The sequence below is a fragment of the Mobula hypostoma genome, chromosome 9, assembly GCF_963921235.1.
Source record: "Mobula hypostoma chromosome 9, sMobHyp1.1, whole genome shotgun sequence".
Lineage (NCBI taxonomy): Eukaryota > Metazoa > Chordata > Chondrichthyes > Myliobatiformes > Myliobatidae > Mobula > Mobula hypostoma.
The window spans coordinates 129,629,526-129,645,695 of NC_086105.1; the positions used below are offsets into that span (position 1 = coordinate 129,629,526).

The 16,170-nt window shown below is 42.4% G+C and overlaps 1 pseudogene; it reads right to left on the minus strand.

The window, feature by feature from the left end:
* Window positions 1–5,726: 5,726 nt before the first annotated feature.
* Window positions 5,727–16,170, minus strand: part of LOC134352051 (major facilitator superfamily domain-containing protein 1-like) — a 50,324-nt pseudogene continuing 39,880 nt past the window's right edge.

Consider the following 16,170-nt stretch of genomic DNA (forward strand, 5'->3'; position numbering starts at 1 on the left):
TGAAAACCAGCCCGCCATGCCAGACCTGACCACAGCTGATGAAAACATTCCATAGGAAACGCAAAGGCAGAAGACACCGAGAGCATGACAGAAACCTGTGAATAGCATGCTAAAGTGTGATGGTGACAGTACTCCATAATGAAGGCTGGTTGCTGAAGGTGATGAGTTGAATAGCATAGACTAAGAAAGATATGGGAAAAAAAATTGATGGGGGTGGGGAATTAAGCAGAAGCAGAGACAACAGGTTCCACAACATCGGTAGCATTGAATTGAATTGACTTTATTTCTTCCATCCTTCACATACACGAGGAGTAAGAATCTTTATGTTTCATCTCTGACTGAATGTGCAATGTGTGAATTATAGTAATTTGTAATAAATAGTGTGTACAGTAAGATATACACAGAACAGTCAATATAGCTTTGAAATACATTGTGTCAGTGTGAATTAATCAGTCTGATGGCCTGGTGGGAGAAGCTGTCCTGGTGCTTGTTGGTCCTGGCTTTAATGCTGCGGTACCGTTTCCCAGATGGTAGCAGCTGGAACAGTTTGTGGTTGGGGTGACTTGGGTCCCCAGTGATCCTTCGGGCCCATTTACAGACCTGTCACTGTAAATGTCCTGAATAGTGGGATGTTCACATCCAGAGATGCGCTGGGCTGTCCGCACCACTCTGCAGAGTGCTGCAATTGGGAGAAGTACAGTTCCCATACCAGGCAGTGATGGAACCAATCAGGTTGCTCTCAATTGTGCCCCTGTACAAAGTCCTTAAGATTTGGGGACTCATAGCAGACCGAGAAAGATTGCACATGGCATCTGAAGGCTGTCACCCCTGGCCTGAATGGGGAGTGAATTCAAATGAGCTGGGCCCTTTCTGCAGTTGGGCCAGCGATCGACTGGACAGTTCGGAAAGGGGTGCCACCCGGGAGAGGTCCTTGCAGTCATTCAAATGGAGACCACCCCAACTCCTCCCTGTACCTCAATGAGAGGGCCTGTGTGCCTGAAATGTTTACTTTGCTGGTGCTCCTGGAAAGAGAGAGAGGGGTTTAGCTACCAGAGAATGAAGGGGTGAGTGCGAGGAATGTGATTAAACTGCAATCGGCCAGCAGGGGATAGACAACAGGCAGAGAAAGAAGCCGCATTTCTGAAAACTGTTCAAATTTCTGGACAATCTTCCTGCTTTGCATTTTGTAGATAGCAATTAGGGATGATAGGGTAGATGTAGGTGCACATAAAATAATTAGGGTGGGGGAATTCTGAGGCAGGGCATTTTTGCTGCCATATTGAGTATCTCCTCTTTTGGTTGGTCTTTCCTGGTACACATTTATTTTTGCCCAGGATGGACAAGAGGGGGTACGTTAGAACGATTTTTGGTTTTAGCACATTTACATTTTGCAAATGACTTTGGCTACCAGTCTCCTCATCTGAGTATATATTGTGGATTTTATTTGGAGTGCAGCTCTGAACAGTGGATTCCTGAAAGCCATGAATCTCTGGATAATGCAATTAAAATTCACCTGGATGTTTGTGATGTGCATGCGAAGAGGGAGGTGTGAAATTTGTATGTAGTTTCAAAGAAAGCATTGTCCATACTTTGTTAATATGGAATTGTCCTTTTGATGTTTAGCACATAAAATACCGAGCTCCATGTTGTTCCTGCAAGACCTTTCGACCGAAGGCTTCTCTGGACGATGGGTGAATAGACACGGGAATCATGGAGCGAGTGATCCCTGCAGAGAGTGGGGGGGGGGGGGGCGGGGAGGTAAAGGTGTGTTCCATGTTAGAATCTTGTTGAAGATGGTCGAAGTTACAAAAAGTGATGTGTTGGATGCGGAGGCTCAAGGGGTGATAGGTGAGGACAAGAGGAACTCTATTCCTGTTAAAGGTGGCGGGAAGATGGGATGATTGTGGATGTACAGGAAATGGAGATGATTTTTTTTTGTCATGCACTCTATTGCTGCTCAAAACAACAAATTTCATGATATACTGTTTGTTAGCGATAATAAACCCGATTCTGATTATAAACTAGACATTGATTTAACATCTTGCTAAATCTTTTTTTCGGTGGAAAAGACAGTGCGATTTTCAGTGAACCCAGTCCTGTTCCCTCCCAGCAAAGCACCATTCCAGCTGGTGGGAGAAGTACTGATATCTTTGGAGAGCCAGCTCCTCCCACTGCAGTTCGTACTCACCCAAACAAACCAAAGGTACATTTCATAAGCATGTTAACTTTCATTCAATGCTTGCTGGAAAGATTCAAAACTTTCAGATATTTACTACAAGTCATGAAGTTTTTGCTGTGACCTGAAAGTCAAATTTCAGTGCACAGCATTGTTTAAACAATCACATTGCTGTGTGCTACTGAGTAATTTAAAAATTCATTTTCAGTTAATTGTGGTTTTCATCACATAAAGCAGTATCAATAATACAACTTTTGAATAATGCAGGAGTCTGGGTGAAGTGAGTAGTGTACAGCAGGAATACTTCTCGTTGTTGCCTGGAGAGCCTGCAGCACGATAAATTGAACCTTGTCTTTCAATCAAAGAAGACCAGTTGAGCCTCAATATTTCTATTGATCAAATCTATAGTATTTTTAAATCAAGACTAAAATGATTTCTGTGAATAAACTGACTGAAGCTTCAGTTTTCTTTTAATACTCTTGTGCTACAATACCTTAATTTGATTTGTACATTTTTTTAAACAGGACACCAACATATTCTCTGCATATGAAGAAAATGAAATGAAAGGTGAGACGTTGGCATGAATTTCACTTCGACAGCCCTTGGGGATTGTGGATGACCTGTTCCACTCTAGTCCTGCAGTTTCTGAGTCCTGTCTGCAAACTGCAGACTCCGTTTGGTGGGGCAGGTGTTACTTGGTGGGGGAAGGGGTGGTTGGGATCTTGCACTACTCCTGTTCACATGAAGCCATGCGTGTTCCCTTGTGACGGTTGGAGTACTCTTGACTGCCCAGATGCTGCTGCTGTTTTGAGAATTGTGCACCAGGCATTTTTTCCAAATTTGGAGGATGTTTAATTCCCGGAGTAGGATAGTGAAATGCAGGGCTGTGAAGGAGGAAAGTGTTAGATTGATCGTGGAGTAGGTTAAAAGGTCAACACAACAATTGTGCACCGAAGGGCCTGTACTGTGCTCTAGGGATCTGTTTTGAGTCTTTGAGGCCACTCTTTGAGTGCAATGGCATGTTTAAATTACTGGACTAGTATCCAGAGCCCTGGGCTATTTAATATAGAGATGAGTGATTGAAATACAGAAGATAAGTAATTTAACTACAAGTTGATAAATCTGGAATTGAAATTTGGGAGTGGTGATCATGAAATTACTGGATTGTATGAAGCATACTTAGTTATGAAACATCCTTGATAAAATGAAATCACTGACCTTGTGGTTTGCCTCGAGTTTGTAGGTATACTTCACAATTGTCTGTAAGAAAGTATGTTTAAGAGGTGGAGAATAAATATCAGTGGGCACCCACAAATCATACCGTACATTTCATTGTTCTAGGGATTCTCCATGCCCAGTGAACCCACTCCAGCTTTCCAAAATTCTGTTTGGAACACAACGTTACCTTGTGTACACTTAGTTGTGCCCAGAATATTTGCTGAACAGCATTTGATTTCCGTAGCATTTTCTTGTCTTTTCTCTTTCAAAGAAAGGCATTTTTTTCAAAGCAGGTACTCATTTTATCTAACTGAAGAAACATTTGGTATCCTCTTTAATATTATTGGCTAGCTTACTTTCATACTCCACCTTGACCTTTCTTTTTAAGTCGCCTTCTGTTGGTTTTTAAAAGCTTCCCAATCCTCACTAATCTTTGCTGTACTACATGCCATCTTTGGCTATTATGTTGGCTTTGACTTCTCGTTAGCCATGGTTGTGTTACCTTTCCTTTAGAATACTTCTTCCTGAGAGCTGAGAACTGACTTGATAGAGGTGTAAAAAATGATCAGATGGACAGCCAGACACTTTTTCCCAGGAGGCAAATAGCTTTTACAGGGGGGAATAACTTTAGAGTGTTGGAAGGAAAGTTTAAGGGGAGATGTCAGAGGTAGATTTTTTTTTAAACAGAGTGGTAGGTGCATGGAACACACTGGCAGGAGTGGTGGTACAGGCAGATACATTAGGGACATTTAAGAGTCTGTTAGAGATGAGAGCAAAATGATGGGCTATGCTGGAGGATAGTGTTAGATTAATCTTGGAGTAGAAGCAAAAGATTGGACAACATTGTGGTCTGAAGGGCCTGTTCTGTGCTGTACTGTTCTCTGTTCTACATGGGCAGAGAAGAAAATAATGCTTTCATTATTAGATTTTGCAACGGCAGCACAGTACATTTCATGAAAAACATAACATAAACTTAAATTGACATATTATACCTAACTTCCATGATTATAGAGAGTGTACATTGAGATGAAGAGAAAGAAATATAATCCACAGTGGTGTTGGGGTATTTCATGTTCATTGATAAATGATACACACGAAATGCTGGAGTAACTCAGCAGAGCAGGCAGCATCTGTGGAAAAGAATATAGTCAACGTTTTGAGTCAGGACCAAGTTACGTTTGGTTTCCTGCTCCTCTGGAAAGCAGTGAGGTTTGAATGCTGGTGCAGCAGAATCTCACTGGCATTCCGCTTGGCCTTGGATCACCTGGACAACAGTAATACCTACATCAAGCTGCTGTTTATTGATTACAGCTCAGCATTCAACACCACCATACCTCAGTTCTAATCAACAAGCTCCAAAACCTGGGCCTCTGTACCTCCTCCTGCAACTGGATCCTTGACCTCCTCATCGGGAGACAACTGGCTGTGTGGATCAGAAATAACATCTCCTCCCCGCTGACAATCAACATTGGCACACCTCAAGGATGCATACTTAGCCCACTGCTCTACTCTGTCTAACCCCACAGCTATGTGGCTAGGCACAGCTCAAACGCCATCTGTAAATTTGCCAATGACACAACTATTGTTGGAAGAATTTCAGATGGTGATGACGAGGCGTACTGGAGTGAGACAGATCAGCTGGTGGAGTGGTGTCACAACAACTTTGCACTCAACAAGAAGTCCAAGGAATAGACTGGACTTCAGGAAGGGGAAGTTGAGGGAACACACCCTGGTTCTCATCGAGGGATCAGAAGTGGAAAGAGTGAACAGTTTCAAGTTTCTGGGTGTCGACATCTCTGAGGATCTATCCTGGGTCCAACATACTGTTGCAATTACAAAGAAGGCACTTCAGTGGCTGCATTTCATTGGGAGTTTGAGGAAACTCAGTATGTCACATTTGTTTCTGTGCTTCAAGAGATACCAATAATTGTCCACTATTTCAATGAGAAACAAAAAGCAGCCATGAAAATGATTGCTTTCTCAGCTAAAGACAAAATGGTCTCCAAGATAAGGACATATCAGCACACCACAAACTATAGGAAGCCCATTAACAAAATGAGGATAGAAATTAAGGATGCAGAAGTTAAAGAATTTTAAGATCAAACAAATATATATTGGAAATTCTATAATTTCAGTGTAATATTGACTTACAACCATGATCACATAGATTGACCAAACTGTGCATAAGATCATCCAAGTAATAATGTTTATCTTGTGTAAAATCTAGTATACTCTTGAATTAGAAAAATATATCTAAACAGATATACACATACATTTCTCTCTCACTTACATAAAACTATGTTTCTCTTAAATCAGAAGTAGTGAGAGTGACATCATATAACCACTAAAAGAAAATATACTTTAACGTAGTGTCTAAGACTTCTGAAGTATTAAGGCTATGTCATGTGTTATGTACCCTGTAACTGGGTTGCCAAACCAGCAGAAATGGACCACTTAGTTGGAGTCTGGATTACTGGAACTAAGAAAGTTTTATTAAAGAAATAAGTAACACAGTACTCTAATAGTAAGGATATAAATGCAACAGGTTAGCAATGATAAAACAAACATATACACAGAATTAGGATAATAGGATCAATCAAGCTGTATCGCAGTCGAGGGGTAAAATGATCAGTCTCGAGTGACACAGCGTTCAGTTCAGTTCACAGTAATTGCTGTTGTGCTGTTGGAGGGAGGGGGGGGGGGAGAGAGAGAGAGAGAGAGAGAGAGAGAGAGAGAGAGAGAGAGAGAGAGAGAGAGAGAGAGAGAGAGAATGATGATATTCAAATCGGATTCAAACAGACCTTTGATATTCCTCGCAGTTAGCTTTCGGGCGAGCCCTTTGTAATGTCTTCTGAGGTCACTGACTGTGACCCCTCCATTCCAGATACGATCGTTCTTCTGCAGTGAACCCGGCACCCAGGCAAGGGCGGACACACACACCAGGTTCCCGCCGATCGTACCTTTCCACCCTGTGCGTCTATGGTCGGTCCCGCAACCAGACCTCCAAAACTCCCACCAACCTGTGGGGGGACACACCGCACTTCCAGGGTCTCGTGATCTCGTGGTGTCGTGGTGTGTCGCTTGCCTTAGCGAACCTGTTCCTTTTATCCCCCTGCTGGGATATCGCCTGTCCATCAAACTTCAAACCGTTCAGGTTCAAAGCAACCGGTCTGACAATACTCGGAACTGTGTCTCTTTTCGTTAATCTCTCTCGTTTCTCATATTAGCATTTTGAATGTTTCCCCATTGTCTCTCTCTTATCTCTCTTATCAGCATCAATCTTCTGATAACTTGGTCTTTTGTCACACATGGCATGACATTGCATATTTACCTGACAAGTCCTATAGGATTGTAAAATATTCCCTTTTGCAAATCTACGTGCATCAATCCCAAGAGTGAGTTCAAAACAGAGGAACAGAAATTCTCAGTTTTTATTCCTTGACAACTATCAAAAGATTATCTGTAATTTTACAGCAAAAACCCTTTTCTCTGCAGCAATTGCAACAAATAAATTACCCATAAGCTACAAATGCTGTAAAAGTTGACTAACACCTGAGAACAGGTTAGATCATTTGCTGAAAATTATTACAGCACCATAGGCATTATAGGACTTATTTAAAATGTCCCAAATTGGGGTAGTGGTGGAGTCAAATTTATTAGGGACATTTAAAAGACTTGGATAGGCACATGGATTGAAAAAAAAATTGGAGGACTATGTGGGAGGAAGGAGTTAGAATAATCTTTGAGTTGTTAAAAGGTCGGCACAACTTCATGGGCCATGGGAGCTGTACCGTTCTATGATCAGCTAAAAAAAAAATGTTGACTTTGAAATGACACATGAGAATTGATTATACTGGGAGAATCACACTTCAGTAACAGAAAAGAAACCAGTTAATCTGGAGAATTGTCCATTTTCTCTCTTAAACCAAAAGAGCTCAATTATTTCTCAGATGCCATTGTCTCTGTCTCCTGACAGAGGAGGTGTCTCTGCTGTTTGTTTTTTCCCTTTTGTAGCCTCACGTTGCTTGGTGGTTTTGTTCAATGTGTTGCCCTGAAAGGAAAGATAGAAGGAAATATCAATATTAACTGACAGCTGTTGATAGAGGAAGACTTATGTGATCCAGGAGAGGGAACAGAGATTGTATTTCTATAAAACAGCCCATATCGCCCCATATTGTAGATGTAAGACTGGCAGTACATATGCCAGCAACTGCCTTCTGGGAAATCACCTGTGGACTTGCTACCAAAGAGTCGAAATCTCCAAGGTTATAGGTAAGAGTAGGTGTGAATTAAACACAACTGAAATCACTTCGATTATAGCGAATACTAAAAGTTATTGCAAAAGAAAAACAAGATGTGCTGATCATCGTGAGAAGTCATTCCTTGGTGATGCAACGTGAGGTTTAAAAAGAACTCAGGTGCTTAGAAGATTTTTCGGTGGGCTGCAATCATAACGATCTATTAGACACTCGGCAGGGACCAATAAGGAAAAGTGGACTGTGTTAAGAGTGATCAGGTTTGGGCAAGGGCAGATTTTGGAAAACACAGGCAGAGGTTCTCAGTAAGTTGTCTGTAAGTTTCTTTTCTTTGCTAGTACATAGCTAATCCACTGAGAATGGGTCCAGAGTTAGTGGTATCTTCCTTGTGCAAGATAGGGGAAATTTCGGAGATCTCCAGTTTCCATGATAATGATATCGGCACAAAGTGCACTGAGCTACAGCTCCTTGGAGTCTGTGTAAGGGAACTGGAGCTGCAGCTGGATGACCTTCAGCTCGTACAGGAAAATGAGGAGGTGATAGATAGGAGCTACAGGGAGGTAGTCACCCCAAGTTGCAGGAGGCAGGTACCTGGGTGACTTGTCAAGGCATGGAGATGAAATGGGCAGCCAGTATTCACTAGAATTTACAAAAACAAGGGGTGACCTAACGGAAACCTATCGAAAGCTGAAAGGCCTCAACAGAGTGGATGTGGAGAGGATGTTTCCTATGGTAGGAGAGTCTAAGACCAGAGGATACAGCCGCGGGATAGAGGGGCATCCTTTTAGAATGGAGATGAGGAGGAATTTCCTCAGCCAGTGAGTGGCGAATCTGTGGAATTCTTTGCCACCAGCAGCTGTATGTGTATTTATAAGTCTTTATGTATATTTAAGGCAGAGGTTGATAGCTTCTTGATCAGTCTGGGAAGGAATACTGGAGGAAGACAAGAGATTGGGGCTGAGAGGGAAAATGGATCAGCCATGATGAAACAGTAGACTAGACTCGATTGGTCAAATAGCCTATTTCCGCTCCTCTATATTATGGTCTGATATTTTCATATTCCTGGCATTCTGCTAGTGTCTTCACAGAGAAGACGAATAGAGAAAACATATTAGGTTCATCTGCCATTTCTTTGTCTCTCATTACTACCCCTCTAGCATCATTTTCCAGCAGTCCAATATCCACTTTTGTCTCTTTTTTTAATTTGTTATACATCTTTAAATTTGTGTTTTTTTCCTCCTTTTATATTATTGGAGCATTGTGAGCAGTTTTGGACCCCTTACCTAAGAAACAGTGGAGAGGTTCCAGAGGAGGTTCACGAGAATCTTCAACTTCCTCACAGACAGGACCCAGGCTGTAAAAATAGGGGACAAGCTCTCCTCTACAATCACTCTGAGGCAACGGTGCCCCACAAGGCTATGTACTCAGCCCCCTGCTGTACTCGCTGTACAACCATGATTGTGTAGCCAAGTTTCCATCAAACTCAATATATAAGTTTGCTGATGACACAACAATTGTAGGCCGTATCTCGGGTAATGATGAGTTTGAGTACAGAGAGGAAATTAAGAACCTGGAGGCATGGTGCGAAGACAATAACCTATCCCTCAACATCAGCAAGACGAAGGAATTGGTTGTTGACTTCAGAAGGAGTAGCGGACTGCACGACCCAATTTACGTTGGTGGTGCGCAAGTGGAACAGGTCAAAAGCTTTAAGTTCCTCGGGGTCAATATCACAAATGACCTGACTTGGTCCAACCAAGCAGAGTTCACTGCCAAGAAGGCCCACCAGTGCCTTTACTTCCTGAGAAAACTAAAGATATTTGGCCTGTCCCCTAAAATCCTCACTAATTTTTATAGATGCACCGTATAAAGCATTCTTCTAAGGTGCATCACAACCTGGTATGGAAGTTGTCCTCTCCAAGACTGAAAGAAGCTGCAAAAGATCGTGAACACGGCGCAGCACATCACACAAACCAATCTTCCGACCGTGTACTCACTTTACACCGCATGCTGTCGGAGCAGTGCTGCCAGGCTAATCAAGGACATGACCCACCCAGCCAACACACTTTTTGTCCCCCTTCCCTCCGGGAGAAGGCTCAGGAGCTTGAAGACTCATACGGCCAGATTTGGGAACAGCTTCTTTCCAACTGTGATAAGACTGCTGAATGGATCCTGACCTGGATCTGGGCCGTACCCTCCAAATATCCGGACCTGCCTCTTGGTTTTTTTGCACTACCTTACTTCCCATTTTTCTATTTTCTATTTATGATTTATAATTTAAATTTTTAATATTGACTAATTTTATCTATTTTTAATATTTAATATTTGTAATCCAGGGAGTGGGAAGCGCAGAATCAAATATCGCTGTGATAATTGTACATTCTAGTACCAATTGTTTGGCGACAATAAAGTATAAAGAATGATCCCAGGAGTGAAAGGGTTAACATATGAGATGCACTTGATTGCTCTGGTGCTGTACTCTCAAAAGTTTTGAAGAATGAGGGGAGATCTCTTTGAAACCTATCGACTATTGAAAGGCCTAGCCAGAATGGAAGTGGAGAGAATGTTTCGTATAATGGAGGAATCTAGGACCACATGGCACAGTCTCAGAATAGAGAGACATCCATTTAGAACAGAGATGAGAAAACATTTATAAAACCAGATTGTCTTGAACCTGTGGCATTCATTGCCGCAGATGGTTGTGCAGGCCAAGTCATTGAGTATATTTAAGGCAGAGGTTGATGGGTTCTTGATGAATCAGGACATCAAAGTTTATGGGAAGAAGGCAGGAGAATGTGTTTGAGAGGGATAATAAATCAGCCATGATGGAATGGTGGAGCAGGTTCAAAGGGTCAAATGGCCCAATTCTACTCTATATCTCATGGTCTAAATATCACATGAGTTTAGCTTAAAATAAGTGAGAAAGGGAATAACAGTGAGGAAATAAAGAAAGATTAATAAGGGAGAAAAAAGTGATGTAAAAAAAAGGCAAACATTTTATAAACAGAATATTTGATTCTTGGTAAGCTAACAGAACAGACACTTGTGGGCTGCCCCTGGACATCCTCGGGTTGTGCTGGCTGTTAATCCAAAGGATGCATTTTACTGAATGTTTTAAGAATATGCGATAAATAAATAAATATGAATCAGTATCAGAAGCTGAATATTTCTCTCCATTTAAGTCTTTGCCTTAAAGTGAGACCCTTACCTGTCTTGTGTCCACTACATTGAGAATGATGGAAGTGATGAAACAGCAGATGGTGTTGGCCAGCATGAAGATCATCATCCATTGCCAGCGCCACACTGGGATCTTTGGATCACTGCAGGTCAAACACCGAGAGTTACTTGTGGAGAACGGAGCAAAGGAAAAACTGTTCCCCTAATACTTTGAAAATGTATGTGGTGAAAGAGACAGCAATCAGCATTCAGGTTTTTTTTCCTCCTTTTATATTATTGGCTGGCTTACTTTCGCATGCCATCTTTTCTTTCTTAATAACCTTTTAGTTGCCTTCTGTTGTTTTTTTTAAACTTTCCCAGTCCTCTACTATCCCACTACTTTTTGCACTATTATATCCCCTCTCCTTGGCTTTTATGTTGACTTTGACTTCCTTTGTTGTCCATGGTTGTGTCACTTGCCTTTTAAAAAAATTCTTCCTCTTTGGGATGTAAATGTTATGCGCCTCTCAAATTGCTTCCAGAAATTCCAGACATTGCTGCTCTGCTGTCATCCCTGCCAGTGTTCTTTTCCAATCAATCCTGGCCAACTCCTCTCTCATGCCTCTGTAATTCCTTTTATAGGTACCTGTTAGTCTCACAAGACCATGGATTTGCGCCTTGGAAAGTTTCCAGTGTGCAGGCCTGGGCAAGGTTGTATTGAAGACCAGCAGTTGCCCATGCTGCAAGTCTCCCCTCTCCATGCCACCGATGTTGTCCAAGGGAAGGGCATTAGGACCCATACAACTTGGCACTGGTGTCGTCACACAGCAATGTGTGGTTCAGTGCCTTGCTCAACGACGCACACGCTGCCTCTAGTGACCTTCAGATCACTACACGAACACCTTAACCACTTGGCCATGCACCAACAATTTCTTTTACTCCACTGAAATACTGATACATCTGAATTTAGCTTCTCCTTCTCAAATTGCAGGGTGAATTCGATCATATTATGATCACTTTCCCCTAAGTGTACTTTTATCTTAAGCTCACTAATTAATTCCAGTTTCCTTGCACAACACTCAATCTAGAATAACTGATCCCCTAGTGGGCTCAACCACGAGCTGCTCTAGTTCCTCAGCTATGCATTCACTTGCCAAGTCATCCCATTCTGACCTGCACTGGTAAATGGCACAGGCTGCAATCCAGAGATTGCTACCCTGTAAGTCCTGTTTCTCAGCTTTCTACCTAGCTCCCTAAAATCCCTCTTCATGATCTCCTCACCTTGTCTACCCAAGTCATTGGTGCTAGTATCTACCAAGAGTTCTGGCTGCTCACCCTCACCCCTGAGATTGCTGTTGACACAATCCAGGGAGGCAACATATCATCCAGGTGTCTCTCTCGTGCCCACAGAAGCTCGTCTCTGTTCTTCTGACCATGGAATCTCCTATCAGCTCTGGAGTCCTCTTCACCTCTCTGCTCTTCTGAGCCACAGCACCAGATTCAGTGCCAGAAAGCCGGTCATTGCAGCTCCCCCCTGGTAGGTCGTCCTCCTCAGTAGCATCTGAAGTTGTATACTTATTGTTGAGGGGAACAGCCGGAGGTATACTCTGCACAGGCTGTGCATTTTCCCTCCTTCTCCTGACAGTTACCCAGTTACTTGTCTCCTGCAAGATAGGTGTAACTACCTTCCTGTAGCTTCTGTCTATCACCTCCTCATCCTCCCATATGAGACGAAGGTCATCGAGCTGCAGCTCCAGTTCCTTATCACGTTCTCTGAGGAGCTGCAGCTGTGTGCACCTGGTGCAGATGTGTTTATCTGGGAGACTGGAGGTCTCACAGACTTCCCACATCCCACACACAGTACAAAACACTGTCCCAGGCCATTCTCACTATATCATGCACTAATAGATGAGGAATGAACAAATAAGAATAGAGAAAAAGTAACTTACAAGTCAATCTAGCTCACCAAAGCCTGACCTTGCTGAAGGCTGATAAGCCAAAGCCACCCTAAAGGCAGGCACACTGACGAATGGCCACTCTGCTTGCACTTGAATTATTCTTATTGACCCTTCATAATTAATCCTTCTTGCTACATGGTCGCACCTCAACTCAGAGAAACTACCATGAAACTCTGCCTTCAAAACTTCGATCAACATCTAAGTTAAAAATTAGCTCATTTTATGGACCCCTGGTGTGGATTGTCCAAATCAGAAAACAGGCTCAAAGCTCTGCTTTTTAAATCTTGAACGCGGACCTGACTGAAAGGTAGCTCATTTTACGCACTGCCTCTTGCTGATTGGTCACTCCTAAAATCAGAAAAACTGCCACGAACCTCGGCCTTCAAAATCCTGATCGCGTCCCTGATGGAAAAGTAGTTCTTTTTACGCACCCCTGGTGTAGATTGTCCAACTCAGAGCACAAGTGAGTGTCATTGCTATTACTAAGGTAAACATGGAAAGCTGAAACATCTGAAAGTAGATATGTCACCTGATCCAGTTGGATACACCTCAGTGTTCTGAAAGAGGTAGCTGAAGTGGTGTTGGGACGGCTTCTTTTCATGTTGTATGTCAATGATTTGGCTGAAAGAATTGAAGGCTTTGTGGCCAATGTTATGGACAACACAAAGATAGGTGGAGGGGCTGGTGGTGTTGAGGAAGCAGGGAGGGTACAGAAGGACTAAGATAGATTAGGCAAATGGGCATAGAAGTGGCAGATGGAATACAGTGTAAGGAAGTGCGTGAGCATGCATTTTGGTTGAAGGAATAAAGGCATGGACTATTCTCGAAAAGCAAAGAAAATTTTAAAATCAGTAGATTTAAGAGTCCTCATGCAGGATTCCCTAAACATTAGCTTGAAGGTTGAGCTGGTGGTAAGGAAGGCAAATATAATGTTACCATTCATTTTGAGAGGACTACAATACAAAAGCAAGGATATAATGCTGAGGCTTTGCTCGGCACTGGTGAGGCCTCAATTGGAGCATTGTGAGCAGTTTTGGACCCCTTACCTAAGAAACAGTGGAGAGGTTCCAGAGGAGGTTCACGAGAATCTTCAACTTCCTCACAGACAGGACCCAGGCTGTAAAAATAGGGGACAAGCTCTCCTCTACAATCACTCTGAGGCACCGGTGCCCCACAAGGCTATGTACTCAGCCCCCTGCTGTACTCGCTGTACACCCATGATTGTGTAGCCAAGTTTCCATCAAACTCAATATATAAGTTTGCTAATGACACAACAATTGTAGGCCGTATCTCGGGTAATGATGAGTTTGAGTACAGAGAGGAAATTAAGAACCTGGAGGCATGGTGCGAAGACAATAACCTATCCCTCAACATCAGCAAGGTGAAGGAATTGGTTGTTGACTTCAGAAGGAGTAGCGGACCGCACGACCCAATTTACGTCGGTGGTGCGCAAGTGGAACAGGTCAAAAGCTTTAAGTTCCTCGGGGTCAATATCACAAATGACCTGACTTGGTCCAACCAAGCAGAGTTCACTGCCAAGAAGGCCCACCAGTGCCTTTACTTCCTGAGAAAACTAAAGATATTTGGCCTGTCCCCTAAATTCCTCACTAATTTTTATAGATGCACCGTATAAAGCATTCTTCTAAGGTGCATCACAACCTGGTATGGAAGTTGTCCTCTCCAAGACTGAAAGAAGCTGCAGAAAATCGTGAACACAGCGCACCACATCACACAAACCAATCTTCCGTCCGTGTACTCACTTTACACCGCATGCTGTCGGAGCAGTGCTGCCAGGATAATCAAGGACATGACCCACCCAGCCAACACACTTTTTGTCCCCCTTCCCTCCGGGAGAAGGCTCAGGAGCTTGAAGACTCATACGGCCAGATTTGGGAACAGCTTCTTTCCAACTGCGATAAGACTGCTGAACGGATCCTGACCTGGATCTGGGCCGTACCCTCCAAATATCCGGACCTGCCTCTTGGTTTTTTTGCACTACCTTACTTCCCATTTTTCTATTTTCTATTTATGATTTATAATTTAAATTTTTAATATTGACTAATTTTATCTATTTTTAATATTTAATATTTGTAATCCAGGGAGTGGGAAGCGCAGAATCAAATATCGCTGTGATAATTGTACATTCTAGTACCAATTGTTTGGCGACAATAAAGTATAAAGAATGATCCCAGGAGTGAAAGGGTTAACATATGAGATGCACTTGATTGCTCGGGTGCTGTACTCTCAAAAGTTTTGAAGAATGAGGGGAGATCTCTTTGAAACCTATCGACTATTGAAAGGCCTAGTCAGAATGGAAGTGGAGAGAATGTTTCGTATAATGGAGGAATCTAGGACCACATGGCACAGTCTCAGAATAGAGAGACATCCATTTAGAACAGAGATGAGAAAACATTTATAAAACCAGATTGTCTTGAACCTGTGGCATTCATTGCCGCTGATGGTTGTGCAGGCCAAGTCATTGAGTATATTTAAGGCAGAGGTTGATGGGTTCTTGATGAATCAGGACATCAAAGTTTATGGGAAGAAGGCAGGAGAATGTGTTTGAGAGGGATAATAAATCAGCCATGATGGAATGGTGGAGCAGGTTCAAAGGGTCAAATGGCCCAATTCTACTCTATATCTCATGGTCTAAATATCACATGAGTTTAGCTTAAAATAAGTGAGAAAGGGAATAACAGTGAGGAAATAAAGAAAGATTAATAAGGGAGAAAAAAGTGATGTAAAAAAAAGGCAAACATTTTATAAACAGAATATTTGATTCTTGGTAAGCTAACAGAACAGACACTTGTGGGCTGCCCCTGGACATCCTCGAGTTGTGCTGGCTGTTAATCCAAAGGATGCATTTTACTGAATGTTTTAAGAATATGCGATAAATAAATAAATATGAATCAGTATCAGAAGCTGAATATTTCTCTCCATTTAAGTCTTTGCCTTAAAGTGAGACCCTTACCTGTCTTGTGTCCACTACATTGAGAATGATGGAAGTGATGAAACAGCAGATGGTGTTGGCCAGCATGAAGATCATCATCCATTGCCAGCGCCACACTGGGATCTTTGGATCACTGCAGGTCAAACACCGAGAGTTACTTGTGGAGAACAGAGCAAAGGAAAAACTGTTCCCCTAATACTTTGAAAATGCATGTGGTGAAAGAGACAGCAATCAGCATTCAGGGTGACTGGACAACATGTTAAAACATTTATCTTCATTTCAGAAAAACCTGGTCGTGGACTCAACAAAACCATTTTCCTGAATTCCATACTGATTTTCCTATTTGGAAATAAGAAAACATTTTTAAAATGTTAAAAAATGTAACTTCCAGTCTTCTGTATTTTCCACCTTCACTGTTCCCCAACAGAAGACCACAGCTCTGTACTATGTTCTCTC